This window comes from Schistocerca gregaria, chromosome 1, assembly GCF_023897955.1.
Source record: "Schistocerca gregaria isolate iqSchGreg1 chromosome 1, iqSchGreg1.2, whole genome shotgun sequence".
NCBI lineage: Eukaryota > Metazoa > Arthropoda > Insecta > Orthoptera > Acrididae > Schistocerca > Schistocerca gregaria.
The window spans coordinates 485196318-485221825 of record NC_064920.1 but is presented as its reverse complement, the minus strand read 5'-3'; positions in this window follow the sequence as shown (position 1 = coordinate 485221825).

Sequence of the window (25508 nt, the reverse complement as noted above, 5' to 3'; positions counted from 1 at the left end):
GTAACCTTCAGAAAAATTTTAGCATTCCTTACCGACGTATACCACATGACAATTGCGTTGAAGTTGAAACTCTGCGTACTGGGAAGAGTAAAGGATTGCACCGCATTTCACATGTAAAACCATTTATTGAGAGATAATCTGTTTTTTTTTTTAACTTTGTCATTACCATATAACTTTTCAGTTTACATTACTAGTATGCTTTGTCAGACTTAGAAACTGTTAATATGCAACAATGTTTTGAAGTTAACTATCCAGTCTAGAACCTAGAGAACATTTTAAACAGAAATTACGAATGCATTGTTATAGTGAACAGACGACACAGTGTTGTATTTGTACATTCTTGCTTGTTATTTGCGCGATTACGTAACGATTATCAGGCTTACATACTTAGAACATATACTGGTACTGCTAACGAGATTTTAATGCAACATTTTGGTTTACTTCAAAAGATATTCCTTATTTCAAGTAGTTTTTGTGACATTAAAGATGACTTAGTATTTGGTTTATTTGACAGCTACACGATTTTATCACGACGCTACTAATGTGTGACAATTTACATTGTTGCTTTTGCGGTGTATCTGTTTTATATCTGAACAGTTTTTCTGAATTCTTCTGGAAAGTCAAACATGTTTTAGTAGTAACTTTTGTGGTATAGCTACAAGGAGACAGCCTTTTCCGTAGCACAACAATATGTTACAGCACACTACTTTCCTCATCACGGCAATAAGCGCAATAACTATGATATCTATACGCAAAGCATTTCACTTTTGTTTATCATGAGGTAAGTACATTGACTTCTGCTGAACTTAGCTGTCAGAGGACGATAACTACGACACTTCCACAGAGATTATCTTACAACAAGACGCACAGTTTAGCGCTACAGTACACGTATTTGAGTGATTAATTTTGTACTTAAAACATTTTTTTAAAGATATTTGAAGTACAATGATACAAAGGTTTTCCGTGATACATTTCATTCCATTGCTGTAACCTGTAACACCTGAGGGTATAATTACATTAATCCTCAGGGGGGTACGCGCTTGCTTTGTGTATCATGTGTTTGGCAAGCACAAGGACCCCTAGCTAATATGGTATTTGCTTATACAACTTTACACATCGGTACCATATTTCTCTGACACATAAATTACACAGCTATCTGATCATTTAACTGAGAGACACAAACATTTATTGTACTACATCAGTGACAGATGTTTACGTAATTACACCGTTGGATAACTTCTAACTTATAAAATTGTATTTTGTCTGTACTTTGTGAAATGTTCATATTTTTTCGGAACCATTGTGATACTATGAGAGCTTTGAATGATGTGTTTGGTATGGGATCATGATTGTTAAAGTACGTTTGAGGTAGATGACTCTTTTGACATGAGCAGAGAATTTTTTTTAGGCTTTGAAATTATTGCAGATAGCTATGACGTTTTTGAGATTTGACTGAGGTGTTATGATGTTATTATTACGACGACGATGTGAATTATGCTGCTGAGGTATGTTTAAGCTGATGCTATATGAGTTATTTGATTATGCTACGTATCTGTCATGATGAAATATTGAAGAAGTGTGGACGAATAAGGTAAGGAATAATGAGTAGTGGTTAGGGACTCTGGTTTGTCAAAAAGGTTGTTGGAAACCAAGAATCGTACTTTAAGAGTTATGGAACGTGTGAACATGCGTGAATGTATTACAATGCTGTCGAAAATTTTTTGGACACTCTTATATTTATAGGATTTTATTTTCTACACGGTTGTAACGCAAATTCTCAACCTGAGAAAATATTTTTACATGAGACAGTCACTGTAGCGGAAACTGCTGTCGTAAATATTTCGGTAAGAAAGGTAGGTGACCGTGACGTAATGCGTTGCGAGCGGCCAGGTGTGCCAGCCGCCTTGAGAAAAAGTCATTAGTGTGTGCCTTTCAGAGGCACAGGTGGAAAAACAAGGAGGCCATTAACCTCGCTATTGACATTCCTTTGTAGAAAGCATCGCAAATACGACACGCCCAAACTTGAAAACATATGATTACACTGTGAAGTTCTTAATTTATGATATTTACTGAAATGAAATGATGAGAAACATTTTATATCTATTGTCTTTCTAGCTGAGACATTGCTCATTTTGTTTAATATCCAGTTTCTATCTGCACTGCAGCATTAGCTAACACAAAATTTAATAGATGTACTAATATCACTATTTTCTGTCTACAGACCCAGGAAAGAATCATTTTATGATGTACTTTCTTAGAAAAGAGAGCACAAATAGACATTTCCCTTCACAGGAATTGCAAAAATAATTTTTTTACGATCTGGTAACTTATCTGCTAGCGTATGCTCTCGTGATGCATCACTCTAGTGTTAAGATGTGACATAGGTATTAAACATTTTTACTGTAATATTTTTTATGCTTCAGCTTTCTCATGTTTAGATATAAGTTATTGCATTTGCTGCTGCTGTTTGCCAGGCATAGTGTTACTAAATTTCGCTTTGTATTACTCTGTTAAGCTAGTTTTACTACTGATTTATTTTTCTTGTTGCTGCACATTGGTTCATATCAGTTGTAATGTTGCATTGCTTGGTAATTTAGATTTACTGTAGCTTGCTTTGCCAATTGCCACTTTTTTATCATTGCTGTTTGTGTTAATTGTTTTGTGCTGCTGCATTGCCTCATCCCTTAGTTTAGCATCTGAGCTCAGTAGGTTTAAGTTAGCTTAAGAGGGGGTAGACTATATGAGAAACTGACTATGAGGAATTGGAAGAAATGCATTGAGAAGTTATAAGAAAATGGTTGGGCCAAAAAAGTAGTGTACAGTGGAGAAAAACTATTTTTGAAAGAGGATGTGAACAAAATACAGAAAGCATGCTTGGATAGGATATTTTTGGAGGAAACAAATGTTGAGATACGACGAAAGATCTACAGAATGAAGTTTTGGGTTGGACTGCAGTACCAAATGTTACACTGAAAACAAACCCTGTCCTTTCCTTTTGTGTTATCCCACTATGTGTTTGTGTACCCTTGTGTATTTGCTTTCTTTCTGTCTCTGTGTAATGTTTCATATAATTTTTTTCCTTTCTAATACTAGGTACATTCACTATGATGAGGAATACTGTTATCCTCAAATATAATTTGCATTAATAACATGTTATTTACTTCGTAAAGATGTTTACACATTATTTATTCTGTTTTGTTCTAATGCTCATGTGTGAAGTTGATGTTTCAAAAGTTATTCTGATCTGTATGTATGTACTTATGTCATAAGTTTTGTATCACTGATGTGCATTTTATTTCTATTCTTTTGTAAAGCCTGTTTTACTACAAAAGTTATCTGTACTGTTATGTTCTTTAATGATGTATTTTGTGCCTTTGTAATTGTATTTTTACGTTTAACATTTATAATTGTATAGACAGCAGTTCTTCAAATTAAGTATCATTGCACTGCACACGTCTCTGTTGGTCATAGTATATGGATAATATGTGAGCAGTAGGGACTGATAGTGTTTGCACGTGTGTTGATAATTCAGCAAGGGACTGGTTAACAGTATTGCTGGTCCCTAGGACAATTCCAAAAACTTTGTGCATGCACAAGTGGTGGTTGATGGACTTGCTATATTCTCCGTAAGACTCTTCGATGGTGATTGTGCACCTGCACAGTCGCAACAGATGGCTGCTGGCTATCTGTACAAGGACTGAAGTGGGTCTACACCTTTGATGACTCACCAATAGCATTATTTCTACAAGGACTGCAGTGGGTCTGCACCTCTGGTGGCCCACCAATACCATAATCTCTACCAGGACTACAATGGGTCTACTCTGTGTTGACCTACCTACCAATATTCTTCTGTATGAAAAATCACTGGCTGTGCTGTGTGCAGTCAGTGGCTGGTTGGCATTGTTGTAATACTCGCCATTGTAGTGTTGGGCAGCTGGATGTTTGTAAGAATGGATGTCATGAACTGATATATATATTATGACTATTAAGGTAAATACATTGTTTGTTCTCTATTAAAATCTTTCATTTGCTACCTATACCTATCAGTAGTTAGCGCCTTCCGTAGTTTGAATCTTTTATTTAGCTGGCAGTAGTGGCGCTCGCTGTATTGCAATAGTTCGAGTACCGAAGATTTTTGCGAGGTAAGTGATTTGTGAAAGGTATAGGTTAATGTTAGTCAGGGCCATTCTTTTGTAGGGATTATTGAAAGTCAGACTGCGTTGCGCTAAAAATATTCTGTGTCAGTTTAAGCACAGTTATGTATAATTGTTCTAAGGGGACGTTTCACGAGATACCCTACGCCACACACCGTATGGTGGATTGCGGAGTATGTATGTAGATGTAGAACAAACAAATTCGTTAGTATAATTGTGCAAGAAGGTGACGAGTGTCCACCAATTAACACTTCCTTTGCTGGCGGTGGTGGAATTAAGACGGTAAGCGCCCTCTGTTATGCACTTCACTATGATTTATAGACGTTAACGTAGATCGCGTGTTCGTGATGGTGGTAGGAACGTGAGCGGCGGCTTGGGTCGCCTTCCGATGTTCTCTGATAGATACAAATATTAGCCGCTCATCGACACTTGGACGTCCAGGAACTCTGACGGCGAAGATGGCGGGTTCAGCTGCATTCCACGAATCTAGTCGCGCTCCGCGAATGTGGGGTTTTTAGCGCCCTATGTGAATGGCCGGCATCTTCATAATAAATTACAAGCAGTCGCTTGCGAGTGGGTGTAGTTAGCAGTAGTCTGCACGCAAATTCACCCGTAATCGACATACCTCGAAAGCACAGAACACCCAACAGCAATGAACCCTACTGTTTGATTGAATGGAGTCGACCGAGTAAGTTCATGGAATCGGAGACACATCCAGCTGAAATCTCAGTGCTAAGTGAACGCTCCAATACAGGTTAGTAGCATAAAGGGGGAGAAGGAATCGCCCGAAAAGATGAAAGAGGTAGAGAGAGAAAGAGAGAGAACGAGAGAGACTTATTTACACTAGCTAAAAAAGACCTGAAACTTAATTTTTTTTTCTGTGAACATGCAGGACCATTAGAGAACGCCATAAAAATTAACATCCAAAGAATAATATAAATTGTAGTATTTCACTCTACTTAGTTCATTTCGTAATCTTATTTCTTCAACAGTTTCTCTTTGTCCTTTTTCTGAGTGCCTTCGTCTTATCCTCCTCGCTAATCTCATGTCGTTATTCGTTTGTTAAGTTTTCTCGCAATTTGTCTATTGCTAAAAATGCTTCTCGCTCTTTATCTTTTTCATTTCTTCGCTGTTCTTTCTTTTCAGTTCACCATTGGCAAGACCCCCTCCTCTTTTTTGTTTCGACTTCCTCTTCACTATTAATGTTAACACACGTAAATTGCACTTAATAGACTATTAACTATCTTTTTAAAAAACTCATTCTCACATAATTGTATTTCGGTTTCTCTTTCAGGGCTGGAACCTGTCCCCGCTACAATAGGACAGTCAAATATTCGAGAACATTCTCGAACACCTCGAAATATTCTAGAGCATTAGCAAACATTCTGCAAAATTCTAGAACATTCTGGAACGTTCTACTACATTTGTCAGCGATCTCGAACGTCTTACAACATTCTGAAGCATTGTAGTACATTCTGTCTCGAACATTCTAGGACATTCAGGAGGATTCTGGCTACTTAGACACTCGATTCCCAGCCAACTAGGGAAAATAGACAAATCAGCTGCAGCAGAGCATGCTCTTCAGTCCGGAAGTCACAAGGTGAAGTTCGCTGAAACAAAAACATTGTCTACGGTTATGTAGAGAAGCCGTTGAACATACGGACAATTTTAATAGAACATGAAACTTAGTGACATATGGACAATAGATCTGCAGCTTTGACAAGACGACAATCCATAGTTAAGTTTTACCTTTGACAAGGAATATCTCTGCTTGTCTTTTTTGCAGTACGTATGTCACTTTCAGAAGCCCGATCCGCCAATCCGTAAGACTCAATAGAGGAACAACGCCTCTGAAGATGTCCATCGCAGTTCTGGACGAAACGTTACGAACAGAAGAGTTTAATGGACCACGGCCTTGTACCTCTAAACATCTATCAGCAGCAGTGTCATCCGGTCGTGAAAGCCTTCATTTTGTCATACTTAACGGCTGTTCTCTCTCGCCTAACGAAAATATTAAGTGCCCTAAATGTAGTTTTGCCTTTCTTTAGTAATAAACAACAGAGAACGAGTTTGCACGTTTACGGTGTGTGACAGTACTTGGGTAACCAATACTAATCTCCCATTCCCTCCCGTCCACTCTATGACCTCTCCACCCGCTACCTTCCTTGCGTCATTCGTGAGTGGTATCGAGGAAAAGCGGTTGTCGCTAAGCCTCCGCACGTGTTCGAATTTCTCTGGCTCTGTCGTCACGATTCCTAGAGAAGTGAGAGGGGGAGATTTCAACAATAAGCTTCTTCTGATGTACGAAGCCTTCCTTGTAGCGTATGCCACTAGTTGCCGCCTTTCCGTGGCGCTCGCACGCGTACTAATCGAATTCGTGACGAAATCTGTTTCTGTTCTTTGGATTTTCCCTAACTCCTCTATCAGCCCGTAATGGTAAAGGTCATAGACTGGTGGGAAATAAGAATCGGCCGAACGAGAGCTGAAGTCTTTCGTTGTAGGTCACTTTTCCTTCGGAGTCTTCCATTGAATTTCAGTCTGGAATCTGCTCTTAAACTAGAGCTACGTTTATGTGGTCGTTCAACTATAGGTCGCTCCTTACGCTCCTATATATTTAAGGGCTGTTAACTTGAGGAAATACCTCTGTTTACTCCATAGCACCTGTGCTCTGTAATTTATGTAATGGAGTATTATTTATCTTTATGTGCTACGTGAACTCTCCCTGGCATTGCTAAGTAAATGGCGCTAAATAGCTTTCTGACAGCATCATTACGTTCGCCAGCTGTTTCGAAACGTTTGCTAGCGACCTCCTGTTTGATGTATCTCCGTAGCGCATTATCGTGAAATGATACTTTAAGGTGACCGTTTTAGGTATATGTGCAATTAAACGTAGGTACTTGTGCAGTTAAACAAAGCCACGTTGATTCTATTTGTCATCCAAATACTCACTGAAACAACTACATTCTTCCTGGAAAAGAGACTGTAGAAAGAAGCATTGAATATAGTGTATACTTTGCCTGGGTTTTATTCTTTGCATGAAAGACTTTGAATTTATCTTGACAAAATCAGTAATAAGTGGATACACACCATTTCATTAAGTAACAGCTACAGTAAGGCAGAAAATACGGGGGTGAGTCAAATGAAAACCGTAAATATTTTTTAAATATTATTTATTGTGCAGAAATGGCACAAAGCTGTATCACTTTTCAACATAATCTCCCCCACGCTCAATGCAAGTCCTCCAGCGCTTACAAAGTGCAGAAATTCCTTTAGAAAAAAATTCTTTTGGTACTCTGCCCAACCACTCATGCACCGTGTGGCGAACCTCTTCAACATAACGGAACTTCTTTCCTCCCATTGCGTCTTTGAGTGATCCAAAGATATGGAAATCACTTGGGGCAAGGTCTGATGAGTGGGGTGGATGAGAAAGACACTCAAAATGCAGGTCTGTGATTGTTGCAACTGTTGTACAGGCAGTGTGGGGCCTTGCATTGTCATGTTGCAAAAGGACACCTGCTGATAGCAATCCACCTCGCTTTGATTTGATTGCAGGCCGCAGATGATTTTTTAGGAGATCTGTGTATGATGCACTGGTGACAGTGGTCCCTCTAGGCATGTAATGCTCCAAAATGACGCCTTCTTCGTCCCAAAAGAGAGTTAGCATAACCTTCCCTGCTGATGGTTCTGTTCGAAACTTCTTTGGTTTTGATGATGAGGAATGGCGTCATTCCTTGCATTCCTTGGTGGAAGTGAACCCAGGTTTCGTCCCCAGTAACGGTTCTTGCAAGGAAGCCATTACCTTCTCATTCAAAGCGCCGAAGAAGTTCTTCACAAGCATCAACACGTCGTTCTCCCATTTCAGGAGTCAGCTGCCGTGGCACCCATCTTGCAGACACTTTGTGAAATTGGAGCACATCATGCACAATGTGGTGTGCTGACCCATGACTAATCTATAAACATGCTGCAATGTCATTCAGTGTCACTCGGCGGTTTTCCTTCACTATGGCTTCAACTGCTGCAATGTTCTGTGGAGTCACAACTCGTTGCGCCTGACCTGGACGAGGAGCATCTTCCACTGAAGTCACACCATTTGCGAAATTAATACTCCATTCGTAGACTTGCTGCTGTGACAAACATGCATCACCGTACTGAACCTTCATACGCCGATGAATTTCATCAGGTTTCACACCTTTACTACGCAAAAATCGAATAACAGAAGGCTGTTCTTCCCTGGTGCAAGTCGCAAATGGGGTGGCCATCTTATACTGATACTGCGACGGTATGTGTGCATCTGCACTATGCTGCCACCTACAGGCTATTCTGCACTCTGTTTGTAGCACGCTTACCAACTTATAGGATAACGGCGCGAAATTTCGATTTGTTATGACAAATTTAATGTTTTCATTTGACTCACCCTCGTACTACGTATTCAGTGACTGATCTATGATGACAACGACTCTGAAACGAAAGAAAGAAAGGGTCATGAGGTATCGTTGGGTGGGAGACCCAGAGGGGTTGTTCAGCTACCTAATTCGCAAGAGTTTTTTTTTCCTCAGCACACAACTGTCCCTTTCAAGGTGCGTATAAAAAGGCTTCGTTAAGGGAAACTGTTGAGTATAAATAATTAAAAAGGGTGCATGTGTAGAAAAGTATCATTTTTTACTTATATAATGACGAAAGGGTGAATCCGGTGTAACCACACAGTCTACTACTCCCGAATACCACCAAGGGAACCTCCAGCCTCAACGCCCCAGAATTCTATGACCAGAATTCGCACCAGATACCTCCGAGCAGGGCATTGCTGCAACGGAGTGCGTTAGCAATCTCGGCTACGGAGACGAGTGTGATTGGCTAGTCTGGGACAGCGGGTTGTTAGTAGTTTGGTGTTTATCTCTACTTGGGCTCTCTGCTACGTGACGCTTATCGACGAGACACCCGTGTTAATAGTGGGGCGAAGGATTACTATGTTATAGAGGAAGGCAGGTTAATGTTAATGTAGATTCAAGTCTACAATTTGCTTGTCATTTGTTAATAGTCTCCTTCTTGATAGGAACTACAGTGCACAACGAGTGACAGTTTTGTCACAGATCAAGTTTGATGCTTTGTTCTAGAAGCATAATTATTGGCTTTCACTTATGCTCAGAGATCTCTCGTTTTGAACCCTACACATTAGGCAACACGAGGAAAATCTCAATTGTGAAAGGAAACTATGTCGTAGCTCTAGAAGAGATATCTCCATGAGTTGAAAGTTCGGTTGTATGTTGGTCCTTACATGTAAGACGCGATAAATGACTAAGATTTTTATACGAGAGTATGTTAATATCTACGTCACATCATGCGTATAATCAACATTTTCTAATATGTTATGCTTCCTATGTTGTACTGTTTCGATATCTGTTCTATGATAAGAAAAAGTCACAAAATATAAACCCTTACAATTGTGCAAAAACCGTAAGTTCATATAAATTCATAACAAAAAATTCCACACATATTCTTGAGGAATCGTCAGAAAACTAATGCTGACTGCCTGATTATTATTTGATCTTTTACTCCTGTGGAAGCGGTGAACTAAAACGCTCACAATACAACACAAACACTTATTCACTGAAGAACTGTAATTCTGTCATTTCTAAGAAGAACTTTCAATAACTTTCACCTGCCCACATGTAAAACCGATAACCATCGCATTAACATCACGAATTTCGGAAAAATTAGGTTACCTGTACTACTTCATATGGACAGTAATATTAGGGGTTCTGTTCTTAAAATCAGTGATTGATTTTTGCTATAAATGAGAAAAATTGTAACTATCATCTCCACTTCATACTTCATTGTTGTGGTGTCGCCATCTCGAATCGGCACTCAATGAGTAATAATGAGTGAGAGAGCGTGCTAGCTAGAAAGCCTATTTACCGACAAAGAGTGAGAGAGAGAGAGCGAGAGAGAGAGAGAGAGAGACAGGGGAAGAAGCTTGCGACGTGCTCGGCAAACTGCGAACTGACGTCAGAATGACATATCACATAATATGATAATGGCAGTCGATAAATTTGGAGACTCCATATTGTATTTCTACATCTATTTCTACATACATACTTTGCAAGCCACAATATGCTGCGTGGTGGAGAACACCTTGTATCACTCCAAGTCACTTTCTTTCCTGTTCCACTCACAAGCAGAGTGGGGGGAAAATGTGTGACTATATGCCCCCATATGAGCCCTAACTTTTCTTATCTTCGTTGTCCTTGGGTGAAATGTACGTTGGCGTTAGTAGAATCTTCCCCCAGTTAGCTTTAATAATCTGTTCTCTAAATTTTCCAAATAGTGTTCCTCGTAAAGAACAATTCCTCCCGTCCAGGGATTTCCATTTCAGCTCACGAAGTATCATCGCAACACTTGCATGTTCAAACTATGGGTGACAGATCAAGCGGCTGGTCTCTGAATTTGCCTCGATATCCTCCTTTAATCTTACTTGGTGGGGATCCAAAACACTCGAGCACTATTTAAGAATGGGTTGCGCTAGCGTTCGAGAGAAGAAGAGTTACTCCCTCACTATTCTCCATATTCAAGGCTACTCTTTAATGTTAGTTTTACATCTAAGACATCATTTCTGTGACATGACAGGCAGTTATCAGCGTGAGCAAGCACTGATGAGAGCATTTACGTTGTTAACGCGTGCGGAAACTTTATGGTACTCTCCTTTGTATAATATTTTCTGGAGTTCAGAACAAACAGGCAGTTTGATCATTTAACAGTAAATCTTGCAGTGGACGTTAGGGGTTTGGAAGCTATGTGCAGCTATAAGGGAAAGGAACATCTCGAAGCACTTACTAGGGACATGATGCTGGTCACAAGAATTTCTCACACGGGTGTGCAGACAATGCGTTTGGCTGAGAGCTGTATGGAAACTCAAAACACACTGCCTAAAGTGACTATAGGCAAAAACAAGTCGGAGCATAACGTCTTCTTCTCTCTGGGCTTGAATTTGCGAGTCAGGGATTGGTTTCTTCTCCTGAAAAGAGAAGAATATTGTTAACTTTGATTAGGGTATGCCGATGGTTAGAGCAGATAAGTTAGAGGGGAGGTATGGAGCTCGTGGAGTCTTGTGGCTGGCACAAGACCCTTGTAGGGTCGTTTGTGGAAGTGCTATTGTGAAAATTACCGAGGTTTGATGGTAAGTGAGAAGGAACTTGGTCTACCAATTCAGACTACGGTCTGGAGTGGTCTTCCGATTCAGGCTCCAGTCTGGAGAGGATACTGGTCTTGACTTTGGTTATAAGTGGTTTGCACTTATGACACTCGTCCTGAGTATGAATCCGCGCCAGCACTGGTCTTGTCTGAGAAGCCTGTGGTGAGGACTTAGCTGTACAGACATCTCAGACAACTTGCTGTGCCGAGGTCAATCTCATTCATGACAGATCTGCAGCCCTGACGTTTGATCTCCACGTGCAAAGTGCCATATAAGTGAATCAGAGTGATCCATGGTATGACTAGTGAATGGGAGTGCCAAACGCTGGAATCTGTAGACGTTTCAAGGCTGCGTTAGAGAGTTATTGCAACCCGTCTAATAGATCGCCAGCCGCGACTTTGCATATTTCGTGTCCGCAATAGCGAATTACAGGCGCCACATATCACTGCTCTGCAGATGCTTAAACTACAACTGTCACCTGAGACAGTGCTACACAACGAGAAAGGGATTAGTATTGTTTCTCTGGCTTGTTAGGGAAAGCAGAATGACAGTCTCGTTACTTGTCCTCAGCTGCACCAACATAGCATACCTTCCAGAATATGATTTTCACTCTGTAGCGGAGTGTGCGCTGATATGAAACTTCCTGGCAAATTAAAACTGTGTGCCGGACCGAGACCTTTGCCTTTCGCGGGCAAAGGAGTGAAAATCTCATTCTGGAAACATCCCCCAGGCTGTGGCTAATCCATGTCCCCGCAATATCCTTTCTTCCAGGAGTGCGAGTTCTTCAAGGTTCGCAGAAGAGCTTCTGTGAAGTTTGGAAGGTAGGAGACGAGGTACTGGCAGTAGTGAAACTGTGAGGACGGGGCGTGAGTCGTGCTTGGGTAGCTCAGATGGTAGAGCACTAGCCCGCGAAACGCAAAGGTCCCGAGTTCGAGTCTCGGTCGGCACACAGTTTTAATCTGCCAGGAAGTTTCATAGTATACCTTCTGTGGAGAATAAATCCATCAATATCTACTCAGTGCTAGATTATCTCGGACTGTGTTATCTATGTTTTGAGACAGAGTAGATAGTTCATCAGACAAAGCTTAGTCTTCGCCAACCAGTCGCCATCCTGTGGGATGTTTACGTATTCATTGAGTCTGTTGTGTTGCCAACACCATGTTTTATTTGTCATCATACTGACATGTATTGTTTATCCTACTATTTTAATCAATAAACTTGTGTCATAACTTTTATAAAAGGTCAATCCCATGTTGATATATTAATCACTCATCAAGAATTGACGAAAATAATGATGGAGCCACCGTTTCATTAATATTATTTCAGCATTCAAACTCACATAGATTCTGATAAATGTGATAACCTCTAATGCAGGCTAACAACAAGAAACACAGTCAAAGGGACAAATCAATTTAGTAAACTCATGGGCAAGGTATCAAGTGAAAGGCTCACTATTTAATGTGATTGCTGTCAGGGCATAAATTCGTGGTAGCCTGTAGCCTTTCAAAACAGACCGCAAGTCCAATGTAGTCTTGCAATTTGGCAACCATTGCCAGGACCATGAACTGATGGCATCTTCTGTGACTGTCAGATATGACTTCTGTTACAATGTTTCTGTTTTCCCCTGTTGAAATTCAACTGCTTCTCTGAGGTAAATTAGTTTCGCGTAACCATAAGAATTTCTGGCGCTAAATATATTAATGATCTGTAAACTGGCGTGGGTAGATTGTCTGAATTTTCAATCAATTGTTGTTGTGATTTCTGTGTCACTTCTTGATTGTTCCTGATTGAGAATGGCGCTATGTTAATGTGTGGAATGGTAGATTATCGGTGGCTCTCGCATTTTATCGTAGATTACGGTTGTTTTTATTTGATAAGAATTGTCAGGGACTCAGAATTAGTGGCTCACCAGAGAAAGTTTCAGGGTAGAACTGTGTGGCATTTGGACGAGGAGCAATATAAATCTCTGGGAGTAGAAACCTAAATGCTTGCTCACCAGAAGCAAGGCACGTTTGCTCCAAAGTGATGAGAATATTCGAATCTCGTCACAAATGGGTCAATGTCAGACTGGTAGCACTGATCAGGAGGAAGTTGCGGTGAATTCTCAGTCGAATGTTGTAGCTGACCTTACGGATATGTCGAACGCGGAATCTCTGATTATGATGAGGAAATTCAGTCAGACAACGAGCGAGAAGATGAAACTGCAGCAGAGCACCACGTAGAAATTGCAGGCATGCAAGACGTATTGAGAGTTGTTGATCGCAGAGCGATAGAATCGTGTTCCTCTAGTCCTGGAGGTATTAGAAGACGATGGAGGACCCCAGCTTAAAGCCCTCATGCGATTTATGCAGGAGGAAGAGAAGAAGACGAAGGAAGTGGAGAAGAAGAGACAGGAGAGAGAGAAAATAACCTGAAAAGAGATGAAGGAATTAACATCAAAGGACAGGAAGGGGATGATGGAGTTAGTCGCTAAGGAGACGAAGGAGATATGAATGGTAGCTGAAGAACTGGTTGAAAGTGTAGAGCAGATTAAGAAGGAAGTCGTGGGTGTTAAGGAAGAGGTAGAAAGCGTCAGGAAAACACGACAGAGACGCGAGAGATCACGAACGAGGCAAAACGCGATACCAGGGCAGCAACATTAGTATCCACAGGTACACGTAAGGACGTTTTTTAGCTAAAGAACAAGTAAAACAGACCAAAACTAAAAAGGTTCTTGCCACGCTCCAAAAACGGGGGAGAAAAACCGTCCATAAAACGCAAGAGGAAATTAGCGAGAAAATGAAGCGCATGTAACAGATCGAGAACAAACAGGAAGAAATATCAGAGGTTAAAGGAGAGCAGGCTCAAATCACCTCACAGCAAAACGAGATAGCAAAAGACGTTCAGGAACCACATCAGCGGGTTGTGCAATTAGAATCAGGCCTGGTATGGCAGCACTCCCACACGATCAGCGAAGGAGAGAAGAGCATGTGTTGCGACGTATCAGTGCGCAGTATGACGCTACATCACCAGCACAAGGCGAATGCCGCAGGAGAACACACCAAGCGCCATAGGGCGCACGACAGACAGCACGCCGTCAGTGACGCAAAGTATGGTACAAACCGAACCAGAATACAATTGTGCACGTCTTCGGCAAACGAAAACGTGCTAATCTGATGACACAAGAGGAGGCCTCACGCTGAATCTGGAAGTTACAATAGGCCCAAGGTATTCCTGCCTGTCGCACGAGGTGACTAAAAGCAGTCTCCCACTATTCGTCCTAATACATTACGGCCCATTTTAGGCTTTGACCTCCATTTTTCCGAATTTTTTCCGAAGTGTGGGCCATTTGGGAAAGGACGCGTTACATGGTGCACCATATATCCCTCGTGCATTACAATCTCATGCACCTATTATCGGCAGAGCACTGCCATTCCACCCATATTCCAGCTATTTTGGGCAAGGAGATCTTACCGAGTGCAGAATCTCCATCGCTTGCCTGCTGACCTCTTTTGCCCCCACAACAATACAGAATTTCCATGTACCCAGTATCCAGCACAGTAGGAGCCCAATGTGGTGGAGCTGTCATGTACCCTCTTGGTCATAGCCCTCTGACAACACAGGGATAGGACTGCTGATGAGCTGTGGACTCCCCACACATGCCAAGTAGTAGATGCCTTCTTCTTGGGCCTCAGGACTCCCAGCAACAACCATGATGCAAGGTGGCCTTTGCTGTGGCTCCGTGACACCCATGGGGAGAGCCCCTGACTGGGCTGCATGGCATCAGGGCAGATGACCTGCAATTAAGCAGACCAAGTCATTTGTTCTGGGGACTGAATGGCCCCAGCAGTCTCTAAGAAAGGGGAATTGAATACAATGCTCCGACATGTGACCCCAAGTCATTCCCCAAACTCGCTACACCATGTGACGAATGTAGAGCTACAGAAAGAAGAGAGCCATATTCGCCTTCTTGTTTAGAGTGCAGCAGAACCAATGGGGACTCCTTTCTGGCTGGCAAGCCACTTGTTTTTCTAGAACACCTGGAGGATAAGTTTGGGGAAGCGGCTGCACTGTCCAAAATGTGCAATAGGTCAGTTCTGATCCAGACAGTTTCTCCAGACTAGTCATGTGCGTTACTCACAGGTGACGAGCTGGGTGATATTTTCATTTCGGTCACGCCCCATAACAGCCTCAACACGGTCCGGGGGATTAGTTTTCATCACGACCTGTTGCAGTCCGACGACGATCTATTCGCCAATTTAGAGCATAGGGTGTTCACTTTGTCTGGCGCATCTGTAGGGGACCTAAAGTCAACAGGGTTACTATTGGTGCCTTAATCATGGCCTTTGAGAGTGATTCGTTACCAGAGAAGGTCAAGATGATGGTCTACCGATGTGTTGTCAAACCATATGTCCATCGCCCAGTGTGGTGGTTTAAGTGCTGGAAATTCAGGCACACGTCTTCCCAGTGCCATTCCAGCACCACATATGGAGACTACAGACGTCCACTAGATCTGAATACTCCATGTGCGCTTCACACACCTGTGAGAACTGCACAGAGCACCACTCCGCCTGCACGCTGGACTGCACATTACTCCGAAAGGAGAGGAAAATTATGGGTAGAAGACGCTGGACAGGAAGACTTACAGAAGGCTAAACTCAAATATGAAAAGTTGCATCCCGTTCGATTGCTATCTTTTTATGCTACCACCACTATGATGTCACCCTCCTTAGCGACGACAGTCTCCTCTTCTAAACTTTCTACAATGGCCCCACAGGGCTTCCCTTATCCACCCCCCCCCCTCCCTCCTGTCGGTTGGGGGTACATCTTCTTCTATTGCTTCCAAAGCTTCTCCTTTGGGAACACCAACTCCTCATTGGTCTTTTCCCCCCAGCCAGAAAAGCGACAGCATCTTCCAGCTCCTCTCACACGGAAGGGGTCCCTCCATACTCTCCCTTCCAAGGTCTCCACAAGTGAAAAAGAGGGCACCAGTCTGTGGCTGAAGGAGCCACTTCTGGTAGAAGTGCTTTACAGTTTTCATCTGTAGCTGAAACTGCTTCTGAAAAGCCCTCATGGCAACCTCCTAAAGAGCAGCGAGAGGGAAAACAGTCCAACAAGAAGACTGTTAAGAAATGAGAGACTCTGGTGGCACCCACACCATCATTTCCACGTGTGAAGATGAAGTGGCGATTCTAGCATCCCCCAAGGACAAAGATCTCGCCGATGCCTCAGACACAATGGTATTGGACACCAGCACTCAACCAGTGGCAGCTGGTAACCCTGTGGCTTAAAGTGTCTCCTTTGTCCCTTTTGCCTTCCCCAGGGAGAGAAAGTGTGATCCTCCAGTGCAACTGCAGCGGTTTTTTTCCTCATCTGGCTGAGTTATGACAACTTTTAAGCATTACACCTGCTTTCTGCGTTGCCCTTCAGGAAACTTGGTTTCTTGTAATGTGGACTCCTGGCCTTCAAGGTATGGGAAGGGGGGTATTACAAAAATTCTACTGAATGTAACAGGTAGTCAGGTGGAATCGTATCTACGTTCTTAATATAGCACACCTGTGCCCCTTCAAACACCTTTAGAATTTGTGGCTGTCAGAATGAGGACATTGCAGAAAATCACCAGCTGCAACATCTACCTTCCCCCAGACGGTGAAGTACCACCACCTGTATTAGCCACATTCATTTTTCAATTCGCCCACTTTTCTACTTTTGGGTGATTTTAATACCTATAACCCTTTGTGAGTTGGAATCAAGATTACTGGCTGTGGTAAAGAAGTCAAGGATCTACTAACTCTACTCAACCTTTTCCTCCTAAAAACAGGTGCCCTCACCCATTTTAGTGTGGCACATGACACATAGTCATCCATTGATCTCTCGGTTTGCTGGTTGGCCTTCTCCTGTCTATCCACTGGAAAGCTCATAAAGACTTGTGTGGTAGTGACCACTTTCCTCTCTCCCTGTGCCTCGCTTGCTTAGGTGGGCTCTCACCAAGGCTGGCTGGGAAGCTTTCACCTCCACTACCACTGTTGAATCTCCATTGCATGGCAACATTGATGAGGTGATCTAGACCATCACTACTACCATTGTTGGAGCAGCTCAATCGGCAACCCCTTGTTCTTCAGGTTGCCTCTGGCAGAAGTCAGTGCCTTGGTGGTCGCCGGAAATCGCTGAAGTCTTTAGAGACTGTAGTTGGGCCCTCCAACATCATAAGCACCACCCATCACTGGAGCACCTCACTGCCTTCAAACAGCTCCATGACTAGGTCCATCAACTCATCAAATGACGGAAGCAGGAGTGTTGGGAACGATATGTCTCCACCATTGGAACACAAACATTTGCTTCCCAGTTTTGGACCAAGTTCAGATGCCTTTGCGAATGTCAGACCTCTCCAAGCGTATCTGGACTTTCCACAAATGGAGCTGTACATGTCGATCCAGATGCAGTTGCGGAATGTCTTGCTGAGTATTATGCTTGCATCTCTACATCTCTATGTCCGAGAATTACCGCCCTTCCTTTCGTCTTCTAAAACAGCAGGTGGAATGACGACACCTATCTTTTGCTCCCCACCACCTTGAGCCATATAACGCTCCTTCATTGAGTGCAAATTTCTGAGTACCTTTGCCGATTGGCCTAGCACATCCCCTGGCTCCAGCCGCATTCATTCCCAAATGATTAAAAATCAGGCAGCGGATTACTAGCGCCACTTCCTCGCCGTCTTCAACCGCATCTGGAACGATGGCGAACTCTCATTACAATGGTGGGAAAGCATCATCCTCCAGTGCTAAAGCCTGGTAAGAACCCGCTAGATGTGGATAGCTATCGTGTTATCAGCCTCATTAACGTTCTGTGCAAGTTGTTTGAATGTATGGTAAGCTGACGGTTGTGTTGGCTGCCTGAGTCTCGAGGCCTTCTGGCTCCATCCCTGGACGGTTTCCACCAAGGTCGCTCCACCATTGACAACTTGGTCTACCACTGTGGAGTTCCGCTTGTCAAGAGAACTTTGCAGACCACTCTAGTAAACAACCACCTCATAGAAGCTGGCGTTCTTCTATTGCTGATTAGGTGGCAGCAACTGCTTGTGAATTATACTCCCCACATTCATAGTAAGCCTCACCATCCAAATTACTGTCTCCTTTCCCCTAGCACAGCGATCCATCTTCCGCAACGGTGGCCTAAATTGGGGATTCCAATTGCAGTCCGTGTCTGATCACTTCTTGCTGCACTCGGCACTTTCTTTCTACCAACTTTCCTGCAGGTCCACTCATGTACGCCTCTGTGGTCCACACCTTAGTCACAGTTTCTTCTGGACCTATCACAAGCCCAAAAGATTCAGTTCCACCTGACCCTCACTGCCGGCACTTTTTCTGAATTCTCGGTGAGTTACAGGACTCAGACATAGTCTACAGGTATGGCTTGATGGTCGATGGTCACGTTGGCTTCTCTTACGCTCATGCTGGACACACTAAAAAGCGCTTCCTGCTGGATGGCTGCAGTTTTTTCACTGCAGAGTTGGTACCCATCTCTCACATTCTTGAGTACATCCACTCCCGCTTAGGTGACTCATTCGTCATCTTTATTGACTCCTTAAGCAGCCTACGAGCTCTCAACCAGTGCTTCCCTCGCCATCCTTGGTAATGACTATCCAGGAGTCTCTTTAGGCCGTCAGAAACACTGAACGGTCAGTGTCAGTAATTTGAACCCCAGGACGTGTTAGGACCCCAGGCAATGAACTTGCTGGCAGGCTTGCCAAGCTACCAATACATTAACTCTGAAGATCTGACCGCCAGAGACTGATCTCCAATTGTTCTTATGCGGTAATGTTTTTGGGCTCTGGGATACTGAATGGTGCACCCTCAGTACACCAAATAAACTATGTGTTTTCAAGGAGACAACGAATGTGTGGCGGTAATCCATATGAGCCACTCGCAGAGACTGCTCTCCAGTCGTTATTATGCGGTAATGTTTTTGGGCTCTGGGACACTGAATGGCGATTGTCAGTACACCAAATAAACTATGTGTTTTCAAGGAGACAACGAATGTGTGACGGCAAACCATATGAGCCACTCGCAGGGACTCTATTATCCTTTGCTGGCTGTGCACTGTCCTGGTCACCTCCTCGGTCGCAAGGCTCCGCATCAGTATCACTGTGATTTGTAAATGACTGTCGTCCATATCGTTTTGGACTGGCTAATTTTAGCCGCTCTGCAGCGGATCTTTAACCTTCCCACCACACTGCCAAGGGTGTTGGGAGACGGTGCCTCAACAGCTGATAAAGTTTTACGTTTATTCATGAGGGGAGATTTTATCTCACAATCTAAGGTGGAACGTCTGGCCCTCTCCCCTAGGCCTCGACTTTCCTTCCATTTTAACTCTTCCTCACTCTTCCTTTGCTGTTTGTTCGCCTTGGTGCTCGTGTTTTCCCCGTCTGTGTTCTTGCAGCCTTGTGTTTTAGGTTGGAGATTTTAGTGTGTTGCAAAGTGGCTGGCTCATCCATTTTTCTCTTGTAATCAGCCATCCCCAGCCGTCTGCTATACCATTTTAATACCTTCTCCTGCTTTCTTCATTTTAATGCTTGTTTTCCCCTTTTGTCTTGCCTCTTTCGTTTTCACTTTCAGTGTGTTCGAGTTTGTTTTCCACCTCTTTTACTTCGAAGATTTGTTTGGAGGCTGGCTTTATTCTGGGACCTGTTTGAATATGGAAAAAGGGATTGATGACCTTGTAGTTTGGTCCCTTTCTCTCTAAGCCAACCAACCAACGAAGCAAGCAGCCAACCGGAGGAGACCTTAATAGTGCACAAGGATCTTTTGGACACGGATTTACGAAGATGCGTGCTACAAAAACGAGGGAAAATTCGTTCCCAGGAAATGTTGAACTATTTGACCACAAACATTTCTCATAAATTCAAAATTTCCAACTGTACAAAGAGAACAACAAAAAGTTGGATAGCTCAGTTCGAGAAAGTGCTACCGGGATCATGGCCAGTGAGATACAAGCTGGAATTTATCTGCAGATTTTCAGAGGGATCGATTTCGGAGCATATGCGCAGTGTTGCTGAGAGTTGTCGCTCATATTAAGAGTTCAGAGACAGGTTGCTTAACACGCATCGGTCGCTAGAACGCAGGAAAGAATCAAAGAGGAAATTATGCGGAGCAGAGATCTAGAAGCGCCAGGATTCCGTTGTCCCGTGAAGTAGCTAACTAACAGGAATCGATTTTTGGACTAGTCGTACATTTCCAAGGAAATATTGAGGCATTGTCATGTCAAATTATCTCTGCACTACCAAAACGTCCTCATCGAAAGGTGCAAAGATTCCATTGAATCATTCTTGGTCGCGTTACACGAATCAGACTCTGTCAACGAAATACAAAATGCAAGAGACAAGAACAGAAACAATAACTGCAGTTGGCAAGGCACATTAGAAAGGAACGACAACAGACGAAATGGGAGAAATTATCGATCGTGGGAAAACAACGACTCGAACTATAGAGGGGGTAACCAGCCACCATGCGAGAACACAGGTAGACGAGGAAATTACAACAATAATTACAACAAACGGAAAAACGGGAACTGGAGAGAACAAAGAAATCCAAACCAATTTCAGCGGGATATTGGACAACCACAGGAGCAAAGAAACAGCTGGGAGAACGAGTCAATGGCAGCAAGAAAACCAACTAGATCACCATATCCAGATCAGCCCACCCGACTCGTCACAGGGGAAACGGAGCAGAACTGTAAACAGAAACTGACACTCGGCTGCTGAGGACACAGCACACAACAAGGATGCAGGAACCTTCAGAACGAGCGACTTTAACAAGCTAGAATATGAAGACACAGGGGAGCTTTTGCGTGATCAAAAAGAAGCCATGCCACGTCCGGATCTACGAGTACATCCTATTATTCACTTTACCGTAGTTAACATAAATCTGACCGAAATTGTGTGCAGTAGAAACTACGTTACGTTGATCTCGCAATCTGTGTACGACAGATGTATTACAAATCACCCATCACCAGCACTCAAGGTGAAGAAAACGAAAATCACTGGCGCACTGAGGGGAAAGCAAACGGAGGTACGGGTACAACCCCGATTGATGTTCAGCGAACTTTTTGGTCACCCCTTCGCTGGCAACTGGAATAATATTCGGCATAGATTTTCTGGAACAACAACAGACGGTATTGGACTTGGGACGAGGACAGCTCATTTTGTAAACATATTCGTCAGCAAAATAAAAATTGCGGATCACACAATAATGTGAAAATTCCTGCTGAGTACCTCAACCTAAACACCACAAAACGCCAGGAAGGTAGAAATCAATCGTGGCGTGACGAGTGTTGTCGCTCCACGCAAGAAGAAGAACAAATTCGGCAGGAGGTTGCTATTGATAACATTCGGGTTAAACGTGTCCTCAGCTGCTTTCATTAGGGGACTCGATGATATCTGAAATTATTCCGTGAAACAAAAAATCACCACCTTCGTAGACGACCTCTTAATTGCAGAACCGACATAGAAACGGACCCAATGTGATCTTAAGGGAAATACGACAGACCTTCAAGGAATGCGGCGTAACTGATAGCGCCACGAAATCATGCACTGGGACCTCACGAGCGAACTCCTCGGCCATAACATCACCGTGGAAGGAATCCCACCAGATCTGGATAAGATCACGGCGATAGCAAAATTTCCAACGCCAACAACTAAGAAATAACTCGGCGGCTTTCTCGGTGTTGCCAATTTCTGCAAGAGATTCATTCACGCGAAGAAACTAGCTACACCGCGGCTATGCCAGCTCACAGAGATGAATGCACCGTGGGACCCTTAAAACTGCGCACCCATACCTGACGGAGGAATTTTGCACGGAAATGGACAGCTCATACTGTGGTCTGGGCGTAGTCATCTTTCAGGGACATCAGCAAGGGGGGAACACGGTGCATAAGACCATCACTTTTGGAAGACGTGTTCTCATTAAATGTAACCGAGTTGGAAGCTTTGGCGGTTGTGTATGGCTTCGAAAAACGTCGATTCTTCTCTTACGCGGAAAAAACCAAGACTCTTCACCGATCACAAAGCCTTGGAACTCTTACTCATGGCGAAGCTCCGCAGTAACAGACTCACAAGATTGCTACAGGAATACGATTTTACAATTGAGTACATACAAGAGGAGCAGAACATCATTGCGGATGTGCTGTCGTGTTCACCTGTGGGTTTGGAATGTAGTAGTACAAACCCACTAGAAAAGAACACTACAGCCTGTATTATGTTAAAAAAGTGGCGTTTGAGAATTATGTCACCACAAGCCTAAAGGATATCAGCAGGGAACAGAACAAGGACCCAGCTCTGCTTGCTCTGAAGAAAAGGTTAAAGGACAGCGTGGAAACTAAGCACAGGCAGTTCTACCAATCGCAGAAGGGAATCTTGTTCTTTCTCAGTGAAGAGGAAGGAGCGCCTTACTGTGTTTGCATTTCATATGAGCTTGTAAATAAGGTCATCTGGCACACCCATATTAGCTATGCACATTTTGGAGACAGGAAATGCTACCTGGAATTACACACACTGTGTCACGTTAAAAATATGAACAGACGAATTGGGAGAGCTTTGGCGGTGTATAAAGCCTGTCAGAAATCAAAGATTAATATGGTGACAATGCAGGCACTCCTGCAACCCTTAATTGCAACCAATGCAAAACACCTCGCTGCAACCGATTTAATGGCCCTCTTGCGCACACAGGAAGAGGATATATAGTTACACACGGGTAGTAGAGGAGCTGACTTCCAAGTATGTCACCTCAACCCTCCCGAAAAAGGCAACAGCACAAGCAGCGTGCAGAGCGTTCTGCAAAGATTTCCTCGCCAGATAGGTCATGTAGATAGGATTATATCCGACAATGATCCCCAGTTCCGGTCAGGGAGATGGAAAGCTACGTTAAGCTAACACAGGATTAAATCGATATACGCATTCAAACGGCATCCCCAACCGTCGCCGACAGGAATAATAATAGAAGGCCTTGGAACCCTTTGCCATATATACTGCACGAGATGACACACCACGCGGGGCTTTTTCCTATGCGACTTCCAGAACATGAAGAACGAGTTGCCACGTGGAGTCACTAAGATAGCACCAGTGACTCTTCTCAAGAACAGGCAACCCAGATGTCTAATCCGTGAAGTTGTAGACTTCCTCTCGAGAACCCATGTGCAACACGAGAAAATTGTTGACCTGGCTCTCATGAGGCTACATGAGATGGGAGTGAAACGGAAAGAGATCTAGGATAGAAATGCATTCCTAAGAGAATTCCGCATTAGTCAAAAACTGTTGGTCAAAAGTTTATGACTGTCTAACAAGTAGAAAAGGCTGTGCCACAAATTCTACACGATCTGCAATGGATCTGTTCAAACGCGCAGGATCGCTTACATGAACACAATGGAACTCGAAACCTTGAAATCAAGAAAATATCTTGGTATTCACTATATCTGTCATGTGAAATCATTTATAGAACACATCTCGGCGGAGGTTCGAGTCCTCCCTCGGGCATGGGTGTGTGTGTTTGTCCTTAGGATAATTTAGGTTAAGTAATGTGTAAGCTTAGGGACTGATGACCTTAGCAGTTAAGTCCCATAAGATTTCACACAATTTTTTTAAAAACATTATAAAACAGGACTTTATAGGTGCTCAGTTAGGTTAGAATCAATTTGTGCACATATATTCAGTGGATTAGCAAATGCTGTGTGTTGTTGCGTGGCCCAGTCTATACAATTCGTTTATTGAATTTCTGCAATTGATGTATTTGTAATTTTCATTTATTAGCTTATGGTATGACTCCTTGAGCAAGTAGCCAGATGAGTAGTGTGGCTGTTACATCATCGTATCGACGTGTTCACTGCCTGCCTGCTTGAAAATCAAAGCCGGGATTGAATAGAAATTCGTCATAAATGACAGCTCTTCGTATCAACTGACACCTTTATGTGGCATGATAACTTGTGCACGTTGACTGAAAAGAGTTCAGGGTCTAACCTGCATTTACCTTTGTGACAAACGGCCATTATATCTTCGGACCGCACTGTCGTTGTCCATTATGGCGCTCCAAGGACAATTAGAATGATAGTCAGGAAATGACCACATTATATCAAATTCAGCTGTATTCTTCTTGTAGTAGTGTCTTCCATAACATCACTGTGGCCTATAGGAGTATCTTGGTGCCTTTCCCGCGCTGTATTATCCACTGCCCAAGAGGTGAGTGTACGTCGCTTTCTGCTGTTTATCGATGACGAGATTGCGACCTGCCACTGAGAATATTTGCTTCGTTTTTCGGTGTGTGTTTTGAGTGGTATTAGCTGCACACGCATTAGGTGTGTGGAGATGCTATGTCTGCTGGGCCGTTGTCAGTCATGCAATGAAGCCTTTCTCTAGGTCTTTGTGTTTTGCGGGTGCAATGAGAGCGCCGTAAGCGAAATACACCACGAGGTCTGAGCAAGGACAGTGGGAGTCACGATGGTGCGGCGTACCTCAGGCTCAGGAACAGGAGAGCAGCAGTAAGAAGGGCACTGTCGGTGAAGATGAGAACGAACCTACATGTTGTTGTTGTGGTCTTCAGTCCTGAGACTGGTTTGATGCAGCTCTCCATGCTACTCTGTCCAGTGCAAGCTTCTTCATCTCCCAGTACCTACTGCAACCTACATCCTTCTGAATCTGCTTAGTGTATTCATCTCTTGGTCTCCCTCTACGATTTTTAACCTCCACACTGCCCTCCAATATTAAATTGTTGATCCCTTGATGCCTCAGAACATGTCCTACCAACCGATCCCTTCTTCTGGTCAAGTTGAGCCACAAACTTCTCTTCTCCCCAATCCTATTCAATACCTCCTCATTAGTTATGTGATCTACCCATCTAATCTTCAGCATTCTTCTGTAGCACCACATTTTAAAAGCTTCTATTCTCTTCTTGTCCAAACAATTTATCGTCCATGTTTCACTTCCATACATGGCTACACTCCATACAAATACTTTCAGAAAAGACTTCCTGACATTTAAATCTATATTCGATGTTAACAAATTTCTCTTCTTCAGAAACGCTTTCCTTGCCATTGCCAGTCTACATGTTATATCCTCTCTACTTCGACCATCATCAGTTATTTTGCTCCCCAAATAGCAAAACTCCTTTACTACTTTAAGTGTCTCATTTCCTAATCTAATTCCC